Source organism: Protopterus annectens, chromosome 17.part0 (genome assembly GCF_019279795.1).
Source record: "Protopterus annectens isolate FY-2018-M chromosome 17.part0, PAN1.0, whole genome shotgun sequence".
NCBI classification, from domain to species: Eukaryota; Metazoa; Chordata; order Ceratodontiformes; family Protopteridae; genus Protopterus; species Protopterus annectens.
In genome coordinates, this window is record NC_056751.1 from 189,933,841 (window position 1) to 189,949,905 (window position 16,065).

Genomic DNA, 16,065 nt, shown 5'->3' on the forward strand with positions numbered 1-16,065 from the left:
GCTGTGTGTGTGGTTAGTGGTACATTATGGTCATTGCATGATGTTTAGAACAGCTCTTCATTTCACTACCACTTGGGGTACCTGACACATAGCCTTATGCATCCTCCTGTTTCCTCTGGCCATATGACATCCTTCCTGCAGAGGAATGGAGGATGTCCTCATGTCAAATATGCATACACTTATCATGAAGCAGAGTCCTTCCATGAGCCTCTGCAAGCCATCTTCAGACTACGTGTGTGCTTGCTAATTCTGTCATGGTGTTGTGTATATGTCCTATACGGATAGTGGAAAGATGTAATGCAGTCCAACAAATAAACACAAACACACAATAGTCTTATTATCTTCCATAATATAGATATATGGATTTTTATTTACATGATATAATAATGGTTTGGATTTCATGTGATGTTGGCCATTAGCTTATTAATGTCCTATGACCCTATGAACAGTTGACATGTCAATGTTGCTTTCATTGACATGTGCTATATTGAGGTGTGGATGTACAGTGTGTATACAAGAGGGCATTACAAGCTGTGATGTGAGCTAATGGATTGATGGCCTTTGATGCCATTGAATTACATGCTTCTTATATAACAGTCTTCAAATGAGTCATAAAGAGGTATATCAAGGAGATTAAAGCATGTGTGAGCACTGGTTAGCTTATATGGAGTTCTCTATTGCTCATTTGTAAACAGCTGAGGACCATTTCACCCATAAAATTTAGCAAATCTATTCAGAGGTACTCAAACTGCTCCTGTGACAACTGCAGCAATCAGATTCATTTCTCAGCATCCATCAGCAACACAGCCTCCTGGAACAACTGGATAACAAGATGGCTTTTAGTATGGCACAAGTGTGCATGTGTTTACATACCATAATGAAATGTTTTGTGACAGACATCAGTATAAATTAATATTGATTACATCGTCACATAAGTCTTGTCTCATACATATGTTCTTATGCTGTGATATACACAACCAATGTATCACATATTTTAATACAACTACAACACTGGGAATTTCATTGTATGTTCAGTTGTGTTGCTATACCATAGGGTTATTGAGATAGTCAGCCTCACCATTGTGTGACTATTATCATTTGTGTCAGGAAATGTTATGCATGAGCTACAAACAACTGATATGTAATGTGTCCTAATATAGCATCAGGCTGCTCAGACACAGCTTGCTCATAAAACACATATAGGCATATGGTGTGCAGTTGATATAAGGACATGACATTGGTAGAGTTGTATGACTGTGTTCATAGTGCCAGTGTGTGGAATGCCATGAATGACCAACATTGTGTTTGTAGGTCTTTTCACAAATCATTTATTTCAATAAATTTAAAATATCAAGTGGATTACACAAATAAACACAGATATGCATGTGGATACCATCAGACATACCCAACCACAGGAAACAGACAATCCGCTAGCTCATGGTTTGTCTCACAAGTCACCACCTTGTCACCACTGGCCACTAGCCACAGTATGCATGCAAACATTACTCAGTTACAATTCTAAGGAGGACCGCACATCTGTGTGCTCTCTATGGCTAATAACAAAGAATCAATGGACCATGACAACATCACAGGTTGCCTATAGCTTGACTCAAAACATGGAACTACCAAACACAGTTGGATCCATACCTCAACACAGCCTCCAGATGGATTATAGTTCCACAGAAGGGTGTACATCAACATGATTCCTTCTGACTGTGGGAGGGAACATTACCTGATGCATGCATGTATAGACACATCCTGACAGTTCTTATCTGTAAGGTAGACCAACAAGTCATTATGGACCTTTACTAAAAGGACACAAGCAATATCCCAACTGTGTGCAAAAGACATGTGTGAGCTGTTGAGGCTACATCATGTCTGAATTATCCATTCAAAGTCCTCAAGAAAGTCAACAAGGGCATGCCTGATGACAACAGTATTATCCTGCGCAACCTGACTGGCCAGGGCATTTGACAGAAATCCACAATGAGGTATTACTGAGACACTGTTGCAAGTAATCATAGACACCTTTATCACCAAGTGGGTAGACTAATGGATCACATACATGACAGATAAATATGCTGAAGTGTGTGAAGTGACCTATATCTAGAGTCCAGTGATCAGGTCCATACCTATGGGTTCTGTGCTAGGCCCTGTACTGTTCATTATTTTATTATTGTTAAGTGTCAGCTTTCTTAGTCATCTTATCTAGATAACTGTCTTTTACTCAGTCTTAAAAATATCTCTACTTATAAACTGCCTGTATGTTCTTCACTAACTGTAACCACTTTGACAGTATTTACAGTATTTATAAACTTGCATACTGTTGCTGCACATATCTTAAGTGTAATGTCAGCTTATTATCTGTAAATAATTTCTCTGCTTTTACTGTTTCCAACTAAAAATGTTGCTTATATACTTTTTAATTTTACTTTTACAATTTAATTGTAAATTTGTGGAGCTTTTCTCCCTGGGCCTCTGCTGAAACAGGGCTATCAGCTCAGCTGAACAAACACAGTCAACAAATGTAAAATAATAAATAATAAATACATTTAAGTCTCAGATGTTAAAAATGACTTACACATCCTTTGTCCAAACAACTTTGTGTTGGTCTGCAGATTGTGGGCAATCATTGAATCCAAGTGTTATATTTGTATAATACACACAGTATCAACACACACAAAGGATTGCTGCCACAGCCATGGGGACACAGGAGATAAACACGAAATCATGGGGGGATTTGTTATGTTATAAAAGCAAATACACAACCTAATTATAATATAGACAGGAAACCCTTGTGAGCATACCAATTGGTATGTGACCTGTGTATTCAGATAGATAGTATACGGAAAGTCCACCAGCATGTGCCCACAGTGATGACTATTCTGTTGTATGGAACATAACTCCTGAGTATGTGCGGGCCATCCACATCAAAGGGCATTATAGTTACATAGTTTTTAGACCTTATCACACCAACAACTGAGTACAATGTACCCTTCACAACACATATTCCAGGGATGAGTTACTCAAGTGTACCAGATTTGCCACAATGACCTCCCACACATTTTATTGGCTGTAGCAAAGTATTCTTTTTGTTGTGTACACATTACTGGTTGATGGTGTGGAACTTCCATCAAGTTATTATACAAGATGCATAAGTGCTACATGTTCCTGTGATGCACACAGTAAAACAATAGTTGATTAACAACATTGATGGCATGGGTTACATTCCAGAGAGTGTGGATTGTGCCATATATATAGCATGACTAGCCAGGATTGCAAATACAAGTCTAACACCTCCATCAGATGTTAAAGTTTGAGCAAGGATTGCTTGATTTCCCCTCAGAAATTGCTGACAAATCATAACAGTTGTACAAGTGTGTTCTTACAGAACCATCTATGATCACTCACAATCACAGATGCTTTGTCAAAGACCTGGGATTACAGGTGGTATTATTCTGATATTCTCCATGGTTGTGCATGCTTCTGTTTGCTGCTGTCCATTAGCCTGTTACTATGTGTCCTGCTGGGTTGAAACCTGTGCTGACTTTACATTCATATTCAGGCAACTCATTTTGCACAGCTTCACAATATGCACCTAACCCATATTGTACATGTCATCCATAATATACACCCTCTCCATTATTCATGTCCGGATACTTATATCACAAAGAATTTTCACCACTGATATATCACATTGTGTGAAAGTCACATAATATACAATAACTGTGCAGTCCATACTGTATCATGTTGATATGTCATTAGTGTTCATGCTACCACTGTCTTCATTGACATGTCCTCATCTGCTGTACATTACCATGTTTCATCTGTACTCTTCTCCTGTGTTAATTCCTATAATTCATCTGTGTATCCCTTTTCAATACACACATTTCCCCTGACTAATTATTTATAATGTAGTCTATGTACCCTTACTGATCATTTACATAACTTTTATACAGTATGCCTGAAATAGGTTTCTACAATACTCTGCATTTTATACACTTTCATGTAATGTGTTGGAACTATATACATTGCTTTATTAATAAATCTGGTAGTCATTGTGGCTTTCTGCTCAATCCTGCAGACCTAGTTTGCCAGTAGGTAAACAGACTTACATGACTGCTGCTGTCTGTGTTGCTTTACATGTTTTCCATCTGGCAACACTATTGCTGGCCATGAAACCACTCTTGTTTAGTTTAAACACGGTGTTCGACATGTATATGCAATTAGCGCTGTTGCTCATCATGCAAACATGTAAACTCCATGTAGGCTAAGAGCTAAACCTACATGGATGTTTTGAGTCCCCAGGATAATCTCTATTTGCTATCAATTCTTCTTTACTGTGCAAAATGTCTTATGACTGCAAAAAATCAAAAAAGCAAAACATAAATAAATAAATAAATAAAAAATAAATATAAAATTAGAAACTGTGGCTAATCCAGACATTAAAAATTGCCACTGGCATCAGTAAAAAGTAAACAAGTAATACCATTTGTGTCAAAGTGATCACTTCTATTTAACATTACTATGACATTTTAAAATATTTAAGGACTGTTCAGTTAAATGCACATTATAAAAAATACAGGTGCTGATGAAACATAGCTGAGCAGAAATATCGACTTGTTGATAATTTGTCATTAAAGTAAAATAATATATATATTAATCCAAGACTTTAGGTCAGTCATCCAAGTTAGGTAATTCTATTGCTCAAAGATATGTTCCTTGAATCAAGAGCTCTGTCCTGAATTCACTTTTTAATTTCCACTAAACAATTTAAAAAATATATATGTATAAATAATCAGCATATGTGGGAGGAAAGATCTACTGATGTTAATCATCTCCTTCAAATCCTTGAGCATTTTATACAGCTCTGAGAAGTTTCTCTCTTAAGTCTTAAAATAAGTCATAAGGAGGTAAATCAAGGAGATTAAAGCATGTGTGAGCACTGGTTAGCTTATCTGGAGTTCTTCCTTGCTCATTTGTAAACAGCTGTGGACCATTTCACCCATACAATTTAGCAAATCCATTCATAGACACTCAAGCTGCTCCTGTGACAAACTGTAGCAATCATATTCATTTCTCAGCATCCATCAGCAACACAGCCTCCTGGAACCACTGGATGACAGGATTGCTTGGAGAGTAACCATTCTTATATATCGTATTTTATCTTCAGTCATTGATATCCACATCTCGAAGACCAATGTCAGAAACACAAGTTCATTTCCATCAAAAATCATTATCAGATCAGTAGGAATGAGTTCTGTGAAACCCTATAAGAAGACATGTATCTGCTTTTGAACCCAATTTGTAAATCTCCACTAGATGACAAGGTCAATATATTCTTTTTTTCCTCATTTGTTACAACCATTTTAACTCCATTTGGCTTCAAATCTATTTGATATGGCTGGCCAAAGTTTTCCTCATGGATGTAAAACCGGAGCTCCAGCTCAGTATGGTCATTTTTCAATGTCCAGTTCAGCAAATTATAATACTTGCTATCCACTGACTCCATATGATTCAGTGTTATAGTTTTCCCAAGCATCATCTTGTAAAATGTTCAAATGAAGAAGCCATCAAACAACATCCTGTGAAATACTGCAATTCCAGCAACTTGTTGCACAAATTTGAAATAGGTCATCACATAACCCAGTGTTAGGTTTGATCTGAAGTATGTAGTTTCCTGTTGCTGAATATTCAAAGGGACCTTAATAAGGATTGAACAACTCCTTAGACAGAAGAACGAACCACTCTCTTGTAACACCATCACAGTCAAGTCATTTCTCAGACTCAAACTCAATCCAAAATTGAGCTTCTAGCACATCAGGTCTCTTAAGGGGCATTATCCTCATATATGATTCTTGAAAAATGTTGTTTCTGTGCAGCTACATGTCAAATCTATTTGGCATGTCAGCAGGCTTCTTCAACCTTTTCCTGAAATGATCATACTTATACTATGATTCCCTGGCATTTTGGACTGCTGGATGAGTAATAGCTTGATGCTGTAACCTTGGATCCTCTCATTGTGCATTTTGTTCTACCAACTGCATGGGCCCTTTGATTTCAACCAGGAAGAGCAGGGACCAATATATCACATGGAAGATAGCCAACTGGCTCACAGACAGGACCCAGGAAGTTAGAACTGGGGACTCCACCTCTACAAAGAGGCCAGTCACAAGTGGAGTCCCTCAGGGATCAGTACTTGGACTGCTCCCTTTTGGCATTTACATCTCCGAAGTCAAGGCCAATGTCAGTGGTCTCTCGCTGACTACATTTCCAGATGATTGCAAATTAGGAGCTGTCACTGAATCTCACACTGACACAAATGTTCTCCAGTAGGGGCTGACACAGACAGACAACTGGTGTCAGAGTCATGAACTAAAATAAATGCCAAGAAATGCATAATAGTATCCTTTGAGAAGTCATCCATCCCTGGTAACTATCATATTGACAACACACCCCTTAGAGATGACCCAGTAGTTAGGGACTTAGGGACACACATAGATAGTAATCTAGCCTTTGATCATCATGTGTCTACAGTGGTGAGGAAATCATTCTATGTTGCGCAACTCATAAACAAAGGTATGGCATCTAAGTCTAAGAAAGTAGATCCACTGTATTCGGCATTCATCAGACCTATCATTGAGTACAATGTCCCCTTTGGTATGTACCTAACCAGGCATATCCAACAACTGGAACTTCCACAGAGGTTCCTCACTAAAAGAATACAGGGAGTAAGTAATATGTCCTTATGCAGACTGCCTCAAGGTACTATCCCTGTATTCTGTCTCCTACAGGCTTTTGAGGGGAGATCTATTGCTGGCATACAAGGCATTGTTAGACCCCACTCTGATGGACCTCCTGCATATCCACAAAACAACCAGCACCAGAATTATCCATTCTGCCAAAAACAAAATACCCATATAGACCCCCAAATAGAAGAGTTACCACAGGACCTGAGTTACCAGGGAGTTGGGACAGCACCCTAGGGAGATTTAATGGGGACTGTCACCCCAGTAGCTACAGTACATAGCTGACATAGCACACCTGTACATAAACAAAGTAGTCAGATTATCATCTCAATCAAGGATCCTATATCATCCTATACCATCCATCATCATCCCTCATGACTCATACAATGCCTGATTGAATGTATCTACAATGACACTTGCAGCAGATGGGCCCAGCCCAAGCTCATGGAACAAAAAAAGTAAAGGGTCAAAAAAGGAAATGCTGCCCGACTGACAAGAAGATGCTCTGCAACTGAAGAACTCAGCTTCTCATTCAGAGACCTTGCCATGCTCAGCAGCCACAAGGCCACATACAAGGCCATGTTTGATGAAGATTCTTCACCTCAAAAAATTCAGATCAAAAAGAGATCAGGAGACTTAAACAGGTCAAGAGGCTTAACATGACGACGGCTAGAGGAATGCTGGAGGAGGGATAGATAGATCAAAGACTCCCTATGCTGTGGGTGGAAATGTGTATATATGGCAGAGCAGGGGCTTGTTCTTGTTCAAGAGAAATCTTGATCAATGGATGGGAGAGATGCCAGATATACAGGATTACAGTGTCCTCAGTGTTCAGGAGGACAGAGGCACAGCAAAATAATGTTCCCCATACTAAAGGGGGTGGGGTGGCAGGTAAAACTAACTAACTAGCTAGGCTTGTAAATGCCCTCGGGCAGATAGCCTAGTATGAACCTATGAAACTATGAACCTATGAAACTATGAAACTACAACTTGAACCTTGGCTGTGATATAAACAGGATTTGATGGACAGATATGTATATATCCCAGAGACTACCTTGTCTATGGAACAGGCTCTCCATCCATGTGAAGCAGAGTTCCTCCCTAATCCAATTCAGGCACAACTTAGACAAATGGATGGGAAAATGAAATTCATCCCTAGTTTGGCACCTATGTCTCTGATGCAGACAGGTAACCTGTAAATGGTTCATCTCCCAGGCCCATGCTTGCACTTATCAAGGGTATCAGAAGTTGTCAGAAATTTGGGAATTATGGCTAGGCTTAAAAAGGCCATTGTGGCCATTAGCCTAATAAACACCTGAGAACCTATGAGCTGGTTTCTGAGGTTCAAAGAAATTTTTGTTCTTAGATTAACTGGATATTTCAGCTGTGGATCTTCCATTAATCCCTGGGCCTGCTCAGAAACTCTGCCTGTGACATTGGAAGATTGTAATCTTGATGACATATGACTTTGATATGAAGAAGTAAGTTTTTCCCCCTTGGAATCAGGAGAGATTTTAAGGCATCTGTTCAGCTCCTCAGTCAGATCCACAGGGCTAGTGATAGCGCTGCTAGATGGAGAGGTAGGCGCTGACAGTGATTGTTCTAGATGGTCATCAATTGAAGTCATCTCCTCAAGCAATTGTTTCCCAAAGAATGTCAGCAACATCTCAATCTGTAGATTCAGATTCTAAATCTTCACTAATACATCTGCAGGAATGGAGTGCTCTGTGGGCCTCTTCTTGATATATTTCTCTGTTACATCATCAGTTTCCTGAGTGCATCAACTAAGGTAGGTCGATACCACTGTGTTGTCCAGTTATTGAGGCTGATATAATATGTACATCTCAGGTTATCAACTTTTCTTCCCATGCTGATGACAAGGGTGGTAACTGCTGCTCTTTACTGAGAACTAGAGTCTGTTGAATCTACTTCCCAAACCTCAGAGTCCTTTCCCTGTTCAGTGCTTTATTCTTTCTGGTCTGCATTTTTTGGTGAGTTATCTGTTTCAAGATGCATGAAATCTTTCACTCCAGACTTATGACTCCTTGGCCACAAAAGGAAATCTTTAAATGTGTATGGCTGCTCTATGTTTGGATCTTAAGTTGTTAAATGATTCAACCTGTCACAAAAAGCCATCTCTTGTCATTCTGTTTTCATCAAAACCTTCAAAACAACAGCATGTGATTCCTGGGATTCACTCTAAAATAGAATTATTCATTCAATTTGGGGTTTGATGTTCCCTGTTCTCATCTGCTACATAAAGAGATAGCTTCACATACGGATCACTAGCTCCTAATATGTCGTTTTTAGCCAGCTCAGTTCCTGAAATAACTTTGACCGTGAGTATACAAGACTCACCTTCATCTTCATAAAGTGCATAACTCATCTCAATGTTGATCACTAATAGATATGGTACCAACAAAGGGGGGTTACGATGACAGTACCCCCAAACAGAGACTACATTGGATTAGAAGGACATCTTCTGTTGTCAGCATCATGAATGCAAATGATAGACCTAACAGATAGTTTAATATAGAGGATCATGATTAGGTCACCAATCATAATGCACTTATGTTTTTGAGACATGGATGCCAAGAAATTCACCTCAAGAGCATCTTGGCACTCCGTATTGAGACCACATAATTTAAGGTTATGATCAGTGAAATGATCATAATTATTTGTAATGTACTGAGCTTTATTTGCTTCATGGACTACTAGTTGAAGGGAAAAAAATCATGAAATGTTTTCCTGGCCTTCAAAGCTATAAAACACTTAGCGAGCACTGTCAGTGTGGTAGTGTAACGTAGTACATTAGATTTACACGTACCTTCATATCTCTCAGCTGTCAAGATTTTCACAAGACATCCAGATTATTTCTTCGTATTTTTAGTCTGTTCCTCAAAAAATATGAGGTTTTTAGGATGAACCACTGAGGCTTGAAGTCAATAAGTAATGACATAAATTTGAGATTCAGTGTTCACATGCTTCACACTAGCAGGTGAACACACTTAAGCAACTATCTTAATTTTTTTTTTTACAGGAAGTTAGGGATACGTTAACTATAAGGACAGCAGGCAGAAACAAATGTTTTGCTCTACTGCTGTCATTCACTAGTCAGTACAGGCAGATTTACTGCCTAGTGTGGATCCCACCTTAACAACTTTCACAGGGGGTGCTTAACATTTGTTAAGGTTGGGCTGTGTCCTTTTCTGGAGCGTAACTGCTTTGCCTTTTTCCAAATAATGGAGCATAATCAGCACATCCCATGTACTATAAAAATATTAAGACTTATAACAACCTTGTTGATCAGGAGTAAGTGCTACTTTTCTCCTTCCTTGCCCCTCCTCCTCCCCTTTGCAAGTCTCAGTTTAATCTCCAAACCGCATTACATGATATATGCTGCTTGTACTACAAACTTGCTGTTTCTACTAGTCACATTACCCTACTCAAGGAGGTATAGAGATAATAATACTGACATATGATACAGCCTCCCACTAAGAAGTGCAGACTGCTGATTCTGAAGGGTGGAGATTATTGGCTAGAATTGTACATGCTTTTTTACTGGTTCTTTCACTTTTTTCTAAAATTTCACCGTGCTGGTTACTGTTTGCCTGGGATTTGTTTTCTAAAGGCTTCTGGAGAGCTGTGCTGTTAGCACATTTGCCAAGAAGAGACTTCATGACATTTTAAAAGCAAACCTCAAGGAAAAATCAGAAAGCACTTATTTTACATTACACTAACATGCATCTAGTGTTTTCTGTATTTATAGTATATTTTACTTAAACTTTATCACATTTACAGTTTGACTAATGATGCTTTATACTGTATTTTCAACAGTTGCCTGCCTGTTATTTTGTGAGATAGCATCTCCATTTTGTTAAACTAAATGTCCCCCCCATGCTTTTCCACTTTTTTCTACTTTTCTATTAATCCATTAATTTGCAGTTTACAGTTTGCTTTGACTAAAGTTGCTAATAGGTTCTTTACAGCAGCTGCCTGTTTATTACTGGCAATTTCATGAATGTTCTGCTGTTTCCCTCATGGGTGTCATATAATGCCAAAACACTAGATATAGGTTTGTGTAAAGCTTCATTGCATCAAGGTATTCCTGTTACTGGGTATCATCTCTTTTTTTAGAATGAAGCAAGCATCAGATTTAATCCAGCAGAGCCAATCTGTGGATATTATAAACAGAATATCAAACTCTTATTTGACATATGTTCATTGAGTTCTTTAATATATTTAGTGTTTTATGGTTTCACATTTTCTTTCTTTCAGAACATTTTTGTATCATTATTCTTGGACATTTTCTTACTTGCCCAGCTGACGTCAGGGCAAATGTCCATAAAGGAGAGCTTAAATTTGAATCTTTAGTCATTTGAAGTTTTTTTAGAAAGGGGTTCCATGTTTTAAATAGGGTCAAATTTTGTCAACTGTATTCCAGATCATTAATTAAGTTCAATCCTCATAGTTCATATGGGGAATTGATTTGAATATTATCCCCGAACAGAAATTGTATTCCATATCTAGAGTTTTTGTGCTTCTATGACATATGTTACTTTGTACAAGGTTGGTTTATTCAGCTATAGTTCTGCGTTTAATATGGTACCACGCAATTAACCCCTTCAGGATTGGAGATTTCAAGGTGATTCATAAACCATAGAGTGCCCTGTGCTGCATCACAGCTGGTCTTTCTTTAAATTGAGCATTGGGACCTTTAAGATAAGAAAAAGATCCTGTTTGATTTTCCAATGAAGGAATTTATCTTTCTGTATTTTTTTCTCAAATACCTTTTTATTTATTTTCTCTCAAAATTATTAATAAAAAATGAATACACACCATTGAGCTTCACAGTATAAACTACTAATTAATGAAACAACAAATAACTGTTATAAAGCAGAACAATAAACACCCCCAGGGATAAACAGTGTTTAACAGCAACGATAAAATACAAATAATATAAAAAAAACATCGAAACACGGCCAATATCATAAAACTGACAGAAACATTTTAAATTTAAACATTAAAATATAAATAGAAATATATTATAAAGTACATTTGCATAGTTTACCCATAAAATTAATTAAATCAGGAAGCTTTTCTTAATAAAATATACTAAGCTTTAAAATATTTGCTATTCATTTCCATATTTTTTTAGTAATATATAATTTAATAAGCATAAAGATGGGTATTAATAAAAACAACTCTTTCTTTTTTAAAATCAGCAGGAGCTATATGTAAGATCATGAATTCTTTACTGTAATGCATATGTTGCAATTTAGCTTTAAGATCTAACCAGATTTGTTGTAAATGTTTACCGCTCCATAAAATGTGAATCAGATTTACTTGAGGATAGTTACATAAAATACATAATAATGGTCTGTTAGGAAAAAAGGTTGCTATTTTTGTAGGAGTTAGATATGCATTATTGGGCATCATAGATTGTGTATGCAATAACTTTTTAAGAGGGACGCATTTGCTATTTAATGCAATTGATTTATGTAATAAATTACAGGAGATGTTAGGAAATGTATTTAACCAATAAGGAGAGAATAAATAAATATTATTATATTTGATTTTAGTAATTAATTTATAGGTATTAGACATAGGCTTGGCTGATTGTAACAGATAGAGTATTTGCTTGTAAGTAGCATAGCTTTTATAGTTAAAATTGGATGGATCAAATGCACTATTCAATAGATCATTTTTATTTAAAATTGATAGGTATCCTTTGGGTAGGTTAAAGTTCTATCTTACACTTTCAGCTGAAAAAGGTTTAACATTTATGAAACCAATAGACTCAGGTTTGCAATAACAGAAAATAAGACAGATCTAACATACAATGGTCAAGTTTCAGATTAAGATTTGTATTTATTGGTCATGGTCTTTTTTATTTAATCTTACATTTTTTCTATTTTTACAGGGTTTAAAATTAAGAGTTTGTGATATAAAAATATAAACAGTATTGTTTTATTTATAAATCACTTTTAGTGTGGTACATAAGTCTGGTTATTTTTAGATCCTATTTTTTGTATGTATATATATATATATATATATAGAGAGAGAGAGAGAGAGAGAGGGATAAATATTGATATATAAACTAATGAAAGAAAGGGAGGGGAAGTTACATTATAAGAGCTGTCACAGCCAGGAAAGTATGAGGTACAGATTTTTTTTTTCAGTCCTGTGAGCAGTCTCTTCACTTTGTTTTTCCCCCCTTCCCTTTTCTGAGCTGACACAAAACTGGATATGTCAGAGAGTTAGCAGTAGCTCTGCAGTTTGCCAGTGACCAGTTTGATGAGGGGGTGGGTTTGCATGCCACCAGGCTGGAAGATTAGGTATGACTGGTAGGGCTTTATATGACATCAGTGGGATAACTTGGCCCGAGAATAAATTAGTTTGTAATGTGGAAAAGTTATATGGTTAATGGTTTGGAAAATTTTGAGAATTTATGCATTAAAAGGTATGATATTTTAATAAATGAGAATGTTAATTGATGTTTATTATGTATTATTTTCAAAGAAAACAAATGGACAGAAATGCAAGGAAGAGTCTTTGTCAGTTTTGGGGAGTGATGCATGGATAAGTTCAATTTGTGAGTCAAATAATTTTGTCCAACCTGTGAGCCTGCTGCCTCTTCGAGAGGGTCCCTTTTTAAATTGGGTGCTACAGCCATTCCCTGAATTTTGGTCACACCTCAGTGTTTTCTCACCTTCCTTTACCTTCCCTCTCTTTAGGTGATCACTCTGTGATCTCCCACCTTTATCTTCCCCTTCCCTGATACATCAAAGATTTGGTAATGGCCTTGCATTTTACTAGTGTGCAATTTGTTGAGGGTCTAAGATGATATGCCACTCGGCTGCAGGAGCAGGTATAACCAGTAAGGCTTTATCTAATGCTGACTGGATACCTCAGCCAGATAATAAATGAGTGAATAAAGTGCAAAAGATAAGGTCAATTGTTTTTTAAAAATATAGAGTTTATACATTATAAGAGGTGATATTTTAATAAATGAAAATGCTCAATGATGCATATTAAGTATTAAACAAATGGTCATGACTGCAAGGAAGAGTTTTTGTCATTCTTGGGAGCACATCAAGGGTAATGTCTAGCTGTAGTCCACATCATGCAGTGTTTATAATTCTTCATATTGTTTTATGTAAAGTACAAATGTATACACACACACACACACACACACACACACACACACACACACACACACACACACACACACACACACACACACACACACACACACACACACATACACACACACACACACACACACACACACTTTACAATGAACAGAATATAATTCTGAAGGAAAGTTAAGGGTAGATTAAAAAGGCAGGCAGTCAAGGTATACTTCCTTCGAAGAACTGTTCCTACTGGCTTTCATTCCATATAAAGACTAAATAAAATCCAGTGTACAACAGGGAAAGTTGCATGGGATACAAGAATTCAGCCTCAAACCATTTCAGCTTCATACATCAATACCAAGATGAACAATGCTGTTCCCATTATGTATTTATTTATTTATTTATTGACATTTGTTTACTGGGAAAGCCCAGGTAGGTAGGAACCCATTTTCATGGGGGCCTGAGAAGAAAAGCTCCAAAGTATTACATTACATTTTAAAAACAATAATTTTATAATCTTCAAAAATAACATAAAAAAATCTACAGTTTAAATAATTACACCAAATTAGACATAATGTGGAAACATCAGTTATACAAGTTATATGGCTATGAGTTAATATTCAGACACATTTTAGCCAGTTTATACAGAAATTAAAAGTAAGTTAATATAATAGAAACAGAAACTGAAATATAAAGTGAGAGAAAAGCAGGTTTACAGTACATTTAGAAAGAAAGCTAGGGAACAGAAATTCATAGAAGTAAGGAAGTGATAAAGAAGTGAGAGTAAGGAGATGTAAGGTATGAACAGGTACATGTTCACTTTAGGAATACAGTTTATCTTGGTGTTGAGCAAGAACAAAGCCAGCTTTTGTCTAAGAAGTCTTTCAGAATGGTTTTGAAGGATGGGGATGAGTTATTGAAATTATGGATATAGGTAAGGAGTTCCAGGCCTTAGCAACATGGTATGAGTATATACCATGCCCAGAAGATTTGACAGGTTTGTGGATGGACAGGTGTTTTTAGTCATTGGGTCAGAATAAGAGATTGGGAACATAGTTGCATAGAATGTTATACTGCTGGACAAGCAAATGAATGCAGTCCGGGGTTGGCAAAGTAGTTATGTAGTTACCTTACAGACAAGTGATGCATGGTTTGATTTTCTCTATGGGAAACTGACTAAGCTTAAAGTGTCACAAGGGCAGCTAGCCTAGTATTTATCTGGAAACCTATGCTGAATAATGTTATATGTGGTAAGAAGCTATGTGTATGTTAGTCAGTGGGGTAGTTCTAACCAATTTAGGATTTTTAATGCTATTGCAGTGGTGGGCTCTGAAAAGGTGATTTGCTGCAAATTTAGCAACTTTGTTATAGCATTATACAAGTTTAGATTTTTGTAATGCCTGGAGATTAGTAAGGATGAAAATGCCATAAAAAAGTGTAGAGAGGAGATAAGTAGTGGTAAGTATAGTTTTAGTTGCATTGGTGAGAAAGTGTTTGGTTCTGTGAAGCATCCCTAGTTTTTGATGAGTTTTTCTTATGCAATTTTGTATATGCAGATCAAATTTAAGATTATCATCCACTATCATTCCTAATAATTTGCTATGTAAAGAGACTTCAATGGCTGTATTTTCAAAAGAATGGACTTTAAATTTTGTTTTTTTTTTCACGTGAGAGGGATTTGGGGAAAAAATAGTAGTTTGCTCTTTTAGGGTTGAGCATGAGCTGTGAGTTACAAAGCCCTGTTTAATGGCTGTTAAAGCTTCCTGATCATTTATTTATTTATTTTTGAGGAATGCCATGCTGTCAGATGTACAAATGAGAGTGGAGTAATCTGTGTACTGTATTAGGGAGGCCTGTTGTGTGATGTGTGGGGGGTATTGGTGAGAATGTTATAGAGGAAGGGACCACATATAGAGCCTTGTGGTACACCGGTGATGACTGGAAGGTGTGGAGATCAGGTGGAGTGCCATTTTACTGGCTGATACATATTGGATAGGTAGCTTTTGAACTATAGAAAGGTGAGCTAAAAGAGACCAAATGAGGACATTTGCAGTAGAAGTTTGTTTTGACAAAATGTACCAAAGGCTTTAGACAAGTCTAGAAATAAGGAGGAGACTAGATTGTTATTATCTCTGGCTTTATTGACAGTGCCTATATGGGGTAGATGTACAGTGCTG

The 16,065-nt window shown here is 37.0% G+C and overlaps 1 pseudogene; it reads right to left on the reverse strand.

Annotated features, from left to right (window-relative positions):
• Positions 1 to 4,830: 4,830 nt before the first annotated feature.
• LOC122791415 lies at positions 4,831 to 8,415 on the reverse strand (annotated as a pseudogene).
• Positions 8,416 to 16,065: the final 7,650 nt, after the last annotated feature.